This window comes from Amia ocellicauda, assembly GCF_036373705.1.
Source record: "Amia ocellicauda isolate fAmiCal2 chromosome 11 unlocalized genomic scaffold, fAmiCal2.hap1 SUPER_11_unloc_4, whole genome shotgun sequence".
In the NCBI taxonomy this organism is placed as follows: Eukaryota; Metazoa; Chordata; class Actinopteri; order Amiiformes; family Amiidae; genus Amia; species Amia ocellicauda.
Genome location: NW_027102662.1, coordinates 96,083 through 103,674, shown reverse-complemented (window position 1 = coordinate 103,674; position 7,592 = coordinate 96,083). Strand labels below are relative to the sequence as shown.

The window sequence follows — 7,592 nt, the reverse complement described above, 5'->3', positions numbered from 1 at the left end:
AATACTTCTTATTAGCGATGATCTTGATAACCGCTTTTTGTTTTTTGAGTTTAGAATGTTGAGAAGGGGTTAGGGGTATATTACCGCGTAAGATGTTAAAAGCTATTTCACACAGGGTCTCGATCAAATCCGAGGGGGCCCCTGCCAGCACAGCTTTCCTATGGCGCGGGCTCCCCTCAAATAACATTTGCAAAAGTGGCAGATTTCTTTTAATCCGAACAGACATTCTTATTTATTTCCTTTTCTTTAGCACATACACTGCCGGCCAATCGGGCGGGCACAAACCTGTTCTGAGGCGAAAGTCTTCTGGGGTTTGTGCTTTTAAGTCTGCAATCAAGTACCCGTAGGGTTTTTTGGTGGCATCCTCAAATGCCTCCAAAAAGAACTTGGTCTGGTTAGGGTACATTTGACGAGCCAAGACGGTGACTTGTAGTTTATCTCTGGGGTTTTTAAAAATAATTATATAATTGGCATTTAAATTAATAGTGCGGCTTTTTTTACCTTGAAAAAATAGATTTTGAACTAAATAAAGAATACTTAAATTCCTATGATGAGTGTACTTTGTGAAAGCTTTTTCCACTTCACTGTTGTCACCGGCCTGCTCCATCAGGTCATCAAGGATCACTAGATTAGTTTGACCGGGCGGGAACAAGTCATCGTCACACAACGAGGCGGGGAGACCTTGCACAAATTTCAGATTATTTTTTTTCGAAGCCAAATCATCGTAGAGAGGTTGCCAGCAAGAGTAACACCACACTATGTTGTCAAGAGCTTGGGACTTGGTTGCGTCCACATCTTCTATGATGTTCTTTATAAGATAGCTCTTCCCCGAATTGGAGGGACCAGCTATAATACAGGAGAAAGGGTGTTGAAGTCTGTTATCAAAACCACCGCTAATATCCATAAGGCAGAGTGGTATAATCAGTCTTCAACACTCTTTTATTGTACACCACCCTGAACCGTTTGTTTAGTGATCTATTTTCCAACGTGTACCCCTTTTTATTGCGATAGATCTGATTTCCGGCTGTAATAATCTCACGAGGAGGCGCGTCTTTCTCGGTTACAAAACTTTCTACCAGGGTCTTCAGAGACTTGATGTTAATGAGCTTGTTGTTACAATGGTTCAGAGTGAAACCCTTAACTTTCATACAGGTCTTACCCGCAGCCGTTCTGTATGCGTCTTAGGACCCCCTGAAACAAACTCCACTATGTGGTCCTGAGGATCTAGTTCGCTCGTTAACTCCCCAAGGTAGTCCCCGAGGGGAGGGACCCAATCCCCTGGCCTGGTGACAAAGATTACAGAGTCAGTATCATGATAGAGCGTGCGTTCCTGCAACTGATCCATTAAGTTGTACAGTTCAAGCCGGGCGTAAGCCGTGGTAAAAACCGCTATGAAAACATTAACGTTCCCCTGTTTGGTGGGGAAATCTTTAGGGGCCCTCCACTGGACCTGTGCCACGTGGTCATTTAAGAATTGAAAGTGTGATACTGCATGTTGTTTGGAAAACATAAATTCTATAAACTGTTCAGGGGTTTTAATCAAGGTTGTGTTTAGACAGTAATTTCTTTCCCCAAACTTACCCCACAGACTGTTTAAAATCAGTTTGGACATTTGTCTCTTGGCGGGGTTTACAGTTATGTTCCTGCAATTTGGTGATGTCTGAAAAGGCAACCATCTGTTGAGAGTTTAAGCCGGCCCTCTGATGAAGCATTAAAGCCTCTTGCAGAGCTTGGGGTTCAGGTATGTCGGGGGTGAGTAGTTTTATTAAACTGTAAGCAAAACAGAGCTTATTGTCCCCACTGGAACTCACCACTAATTGCCTGAGCTTGGTCCTAATTATGTCGTTCTTCAAGCATTTCGACAGTCTTCTAAGCGCCCCACCCTCAGGGTTACGAACCACATTCATTACCAGAGACAGACTTTCATCAGCTAAGATGGCTGCGTTTCTTTGCAATAACGCTTCGATTTTAGCCAGACATCTAAATTATCTCCACTCAGCATTACAGATAGGTTGCTAAACAAATCATCCCCTCTGAGTTCTAACTGTACAACATCTCGAGGTCTGACCCTTTCAGCAACCTGTTCAAGCATTTTCTGCAAGGCCTCGTGTATGTTGACAAATATTTCTGCATAATTGTCACAATTTAAAAGTTCTGCAAAATTAAAACGCTGAATCATTTCAAAATTGTTATAGGCCGGTCTATCTATAATCACGGGATCACTGGTACTCTTGGACACATCATCATTTTGAACAAAGCCTTCACCCCCTACATTCTCACAGAGCATGTCCTCCACAGCCTTATCAGTCTCAGAACCCTCCACATTCCGAACACCCCCACTGCTGACATCTACAAAACCCCCTTTTTGAGGAGGCTCATTGAAAGCCTGTAAAAGTCCTTCAAAGATATCCAACCGGTTAATGTCAAGACCCTCCTCTATAGTGATGGCTGCTTCTGCCGCCATCCTGTGTTCTAATTGTTTCAAATCATTTATAATAGGGGCAGAATTTGGTCGGGGTAGCTCCTCCAAAGACTCCACCATTTCAAACAAATCGGGGTGAACTAGGGGGTGAACCTCTATAAGCGCTACCGGTGGGAGGTGGTTATTTAGATCATTGACCATCTGTAACAGGTCGGGGTTCACCGGTAAGTCTGTTAATTCACATTCTATCGGTGGTAATTGGGGGTTATTTAAATCATTTATCATTTGTAATAGTTCCAGGTTCATTGGGACATCAGAGGAGTTCACAACAGGGCCGGGGATGTTCTCTCGGGAAGGTCTTTTTGGGGCCCTAGCTTGTTCATAATCCTTTAGTTTGTGAGTTCTTTTACCAAGTCAGGACATTTTTTAATTTATTTTTTATTTTTCCAACAACCCACAATAGTAAGGCGTTTTGTGTCTATTAAAACATTAAATACGGTACAATTCGTTAGTAAGGGTATTAATAAGGGTGTTTTGGCTCTCTATCACCAGGTTTTGCCCCACTAACACAAGTCTTTGATTTTGTAACAAAGTATGTAGCAACTCATGCCGACCTTCAGGAAGTAGCTCCGGGGGCTGGTGGCCTGGCTCAGCTTCAAAGGATGGTCGCTCCGGTAAATCTCGGTCGAAGGAGGCAAGGAGCGAGTGTATACTCATGGACGGAGACCAAGAAGGCCTTTGCGGTGACACCCTGGCCAAGCGCGGGGTTACTGTTCCGCGTTTCGGTAGCCAAGAAACGGGTCTGGGGGGACGATGTTGAAACTAGGCCGTCGTTGGGTGGTGTGTCAGCCCTGACTGACGGCGACCCCTGAGGTTGTTGGATGCCTGTATTTGTTCCGCCCGACAATGCGGCGGGCTGAATCTGGGGTGTTGAATTACCCCCAGAAGGCTGTGGCCTGAGTAGATGTTGGGGGGTCTCCAAGACCACCGTGGGGGATCCTCTCGGTGATCTCACCGGGAAAGATGTTTGATCCCACTTAGACGGGGTAATTGTCCTCAATAGCTCATTCACAGAATGACTATCCCAAGAGTCTTGGGAAGAATAAAAATATACATTACATTTACATCTTTAAACGGCGACAGAAATCAAACTTAAAACAACATGTCCAGGACATTCAAAACCTTTAGCTTTTTTAGACCTTTGAAAATAGCCTTAGACATTCACTACAACGCCTTATTATTTACAGACAATATATTTATTAGGACTTGATAATAAATTTAAAACAGAGAAGCCGCTGTAAATAAACTGTTTCTTAAATGTTTCTTTAAAAACTGTAATATTGTTAATAAAACACACACACACACAACAACATTTCATTTTTAAACGAACCTTCCAAGTGTAAACGCTTCCTGATCCCGGGACTTCCTGTTTCACAAACGTTTTCACGATCTGTTTAAATATTAAATACAATGAACACCTTCAAGCCTTTTCCTACAACCACTTTAAAACAGAAGTATAATAGCGGGAGATAAGCCAAACAACTTACTAAACCCTTTCGGACGGCTTTACTTCCTAACCAGACGGTACGGCAATCGGTCATTTCTAAACACGTTCCCCAGAAACAAGCATAGACCTGTCCGGACTTCTAAAGATCTTTCCCAGAACCCCCCGCCCTACAGGAAACGGTCACCCATCGCTTAAATATTAGCCCTCAACGGGCAAACAAAGCCCTTTTAAAAACATTAAAGTTTGAAAGATCTTACTTACCTCCACAGAATAATCGTTTCTTATGTTTTTCGGCTGGTTTAGCTTTTTGCACCGCTGTGAAGGTAAGAGACATGTTTAACCTTTAACCACACCGCTTTATAAAAAGCTTTAACCTCTTACAGGCTGCAGATATATACTCACAGCTATCAGATACCGGGGCTGACGGCCTTTCAGATTCTTGAAAGGTTACGGTTCTCGAAGGTAAAACGAAACAAGCCCTCGATGTGGAAGGCCTTTCGTTGTCTCGAACCACGTTTCTTAATACTGTTAGACAGGATAATTTTTTTAAATTAACAAAACTGGACTCAAACATCTTACAGAAACGTTATACAAACAAACAGGGGTTTAGTTCTTACCCGGTCGGCAGACAGCCTGTCTAGGGACAACCACTTCTCTTGGTCGATCCTCGGAGACATTAATCACAGGCCTTTCGATAGTTTCTGTGTAATTAAAGAGACCGGCATTAATATATATTAAAACGTTTTCATAACTCTAATGAGCCGCTTCAAACCACACACACCCATGCATAAGAACCCATGAGCGCAAACACAAAAATCTTACCGTCGTTGTTCCAGATGATCTCCTCAGCGTTGGGAATTAACTCCTGTTGACTGGCTGAAAAATTATTTTACAGAACTTAAAACAGATGTTATAGCCTTATTTACAATACATGCACACAACACGCTCTGAGTCAATGAAAAGAATCTGAAGACTTGCCTAAAAACTCGTTTAAATCGAATCGCTGATGTTGTTTCCGGACATTGTTGATCTTTAGTCTTAAATCGAAAGGTCAGTATGAGTCTGTCGAGCTGAAGACCAGACCCTCATACTTATACTGATGGCCACATGCCGGATCTGCTTGTAAGGCATTGTTCTGGTCTGGCCTTTGTGCCGCCCTGTTACCAATTAACATATCAAAACCAACCAATAAAATGACACTGCATCAAATTTCAAATAGAAACCAAGATGGAGACGATCTCTCTCCTCTCTACTCTAAACTTTTATTAGAACCTTTTGGTCTCTCAAAAAAACATTTTTAAACATCAAGACCTATAGTCAACAACCACTAAGAATATTTCAGGCCTTTATAAGCACTAAAAAACAACCTGAGCCTAGAAAATAACTATAAAGATCAAAAATAACTAGCGCTTTTACAGTGATTTTTTTTTTTTTTTTATAGCGATGCTTTGTTTGGTATTAAACAAGTCACAAACTACTCAGAACAGCGTTTATCCCCGCAAAAGATATATTTGGGTTTATTTTACAAAGCTTATAAATTATATAGGTTAAAAGTATTCTGAATGTTTTGATATCACACGCCATACCAACTGTTGTCTTCTACACCTTACGGTAGCAACAAATCTAACTACTGCTTTACTTTAACAATAATAATGACGGCGACCACGATGACAACAAGAACAACAACAACAAGAACAACAACAACAACAACATCATCATCATCATCATCATCAGATTTTAATTAAAAGTGCCTACACCAGCGTTTACAATTTCAACCTGTCGACGGACGGACGCTCTGAGTGCATCGATTGCGGGCACTCCAATGAAGAAAAGACACCCACCGCCTCCGGGGAACCACGAGGGCAAGAATGACGAAAAGGGCCAGCCCACAGTAGGCTGTTTCCGCCCGGTTTCGAACCGGGGACCTTTCGCGCGTTAGGCGAACGTGATAACAGCTACACTACGGAAACTGACACCGCTGCCTCTTGCTTCAAATGGTTACCGTTAAAGCCTGCTGGTAAAACGGGCTCAGGTGTTTCAGGTCGGCTAGGCTGTGAGATGGCGTCTGAAGTGCGGCGAAAGGATGCCATTTTCACTGACCTGTTTGGCATTGCTAAAGGGCACATCAGGACACTTCGGAAACTCTTTTAAAGGCAGGACGCCCTGCGCTCTGACAGTGCCTGCACTTAACCCAACAAGGTGATGCTGAATGGCTTGTTCAAACGTCTGGTGGTCTTCCTTCACCACCAGACTATCAGAGCTATTGTGCCTTCTACACCTTACGGTAGCAACAAATCTAACTACTGCTTTACTTTAACATTAATAATGACGGCGACTACGACGACAACAAGAATAACAACAACAACATCATCATCATCAGATTTTAATTAAAAGTGGCTACACCAGCGTTTACAATTTCAACCTGTCGATGGACGAACGCTCTGAGTGCACCGATTTCGGGACACTTCGGAAACTCTTTCAAAGGCAGGACGACCTGCGCTCTGACAGTGCCTGCGTTTAGCCCTACAAGGTGATGCTGAATGGCTTGTTCAAACGGCTGGTGGTCTTCCGTCACCACCAGACTATCAGAGCTATACTGCGCCTTCAACTACATAAGAGTAACAGCAATGTCGCCGATCCTGCTACGGTCGTATTGTAACGCAACAACATGTATCGATTTTAAAAGTGTCAGTTCCAGTGCCTCGCAAAGCTACCCTTCTGCGATCGTTTGTTCTCAAGGTCAGGATTTCTTGCCACTCCGAGGAAGAGAAAACGACGGCCGGCCTTGGGGCAGAGAGATGGCGACGGGTAACACGGCACTGGCACGCGTGCACCGCGGGTTGTTTCCGCACGGTTTCGAACCAGGGACCTTTCGCGTGTGAGGCGAACGTGATAGCCACTACACTACGGAAACCGACCCGTCCTGGTGTTTCAAATGGCTCCCATCGAAGCCGGCTGGTAAAACGCGCACAGGGGTTTCCCGTGGGCCAGCATGTGAGATAAAGGTTTCTATTTTCACTGACCTATTTTGCATTGCTCAAGGGCACATCAGGACACTTTGGAAACTCTTTCAAAGGAAGAACGCCCTGAGCTATGACAAGACTTACACTTACCCCAACAAGGTGATGCTCAATGGCTTGTTCAAACAGCTGCTGCTCGTCTTGTGCCACCATCAGACAATCACAAAGCTATTGTGCCTTCTACACCTTACGGTAGCAACAAATCTAACTACTGCTTTACTTTAACAATAATAATGACGGCGACCACGACGACAACAAGAAAAACAAGAACAACAACAACAACAAGAACAAGAACAACAACATCATCATCATCATCATCATCATATTTCAATTAAAAGTGGCTACACCAGCGTTTACAATTTCAACCTGTCGACGGACGGACGCTCTGAGTGCACCAATTTCGGGACACTTAGGAAACTCTATCAAAGGCAGGTCGCCCTGCGCTCTGACAGTGCCTGCACTTAGCCCAACAAGGTGATGCTGAATGGCTTGTTCAAACGGCTGGAGGTCCTCCGTCACCACCAGACTATCAGAGCTATACTGCGCCTTCAACTACATAAGAGTAGATAGTAGGGGTTTTTGGGCGCGGCCTATTTTGTTATGACGTATGCCCTAAGCTTATTAATATTCCTACGTCATAATT

The 7,592-nt window shown here is 43.6% G+C and overlaps 2 non-coding genes across 2 annotated transcripts; both read right to left on the bottom strand.

Moving 5' to 3' along the window:
• Window positions 1-5,826: 5,826 nt before the first annotated feature.
• On the bottom strand, window positions 5,827-5,899 carry trnav-aac (transfer RNA valine (anticodon AAC)). Its single transcript has one exon. It is a non-coding gene; the product is annotated as a tRNA-Val (tRNA).
• An 871-nt stretch (window positions 5,900-6,770) lies between these two features.
• Window positions 6,771-6,843, bottom strand: trnav-cac (transfer RNA valine (anticodon CAC)). The gene has a single exon. It is a non-coding gene; the product is annotated as a tRNA-Val (tRNA).
• Window positions 6,844-7,592: the final 749 nt, after the last annotated feature.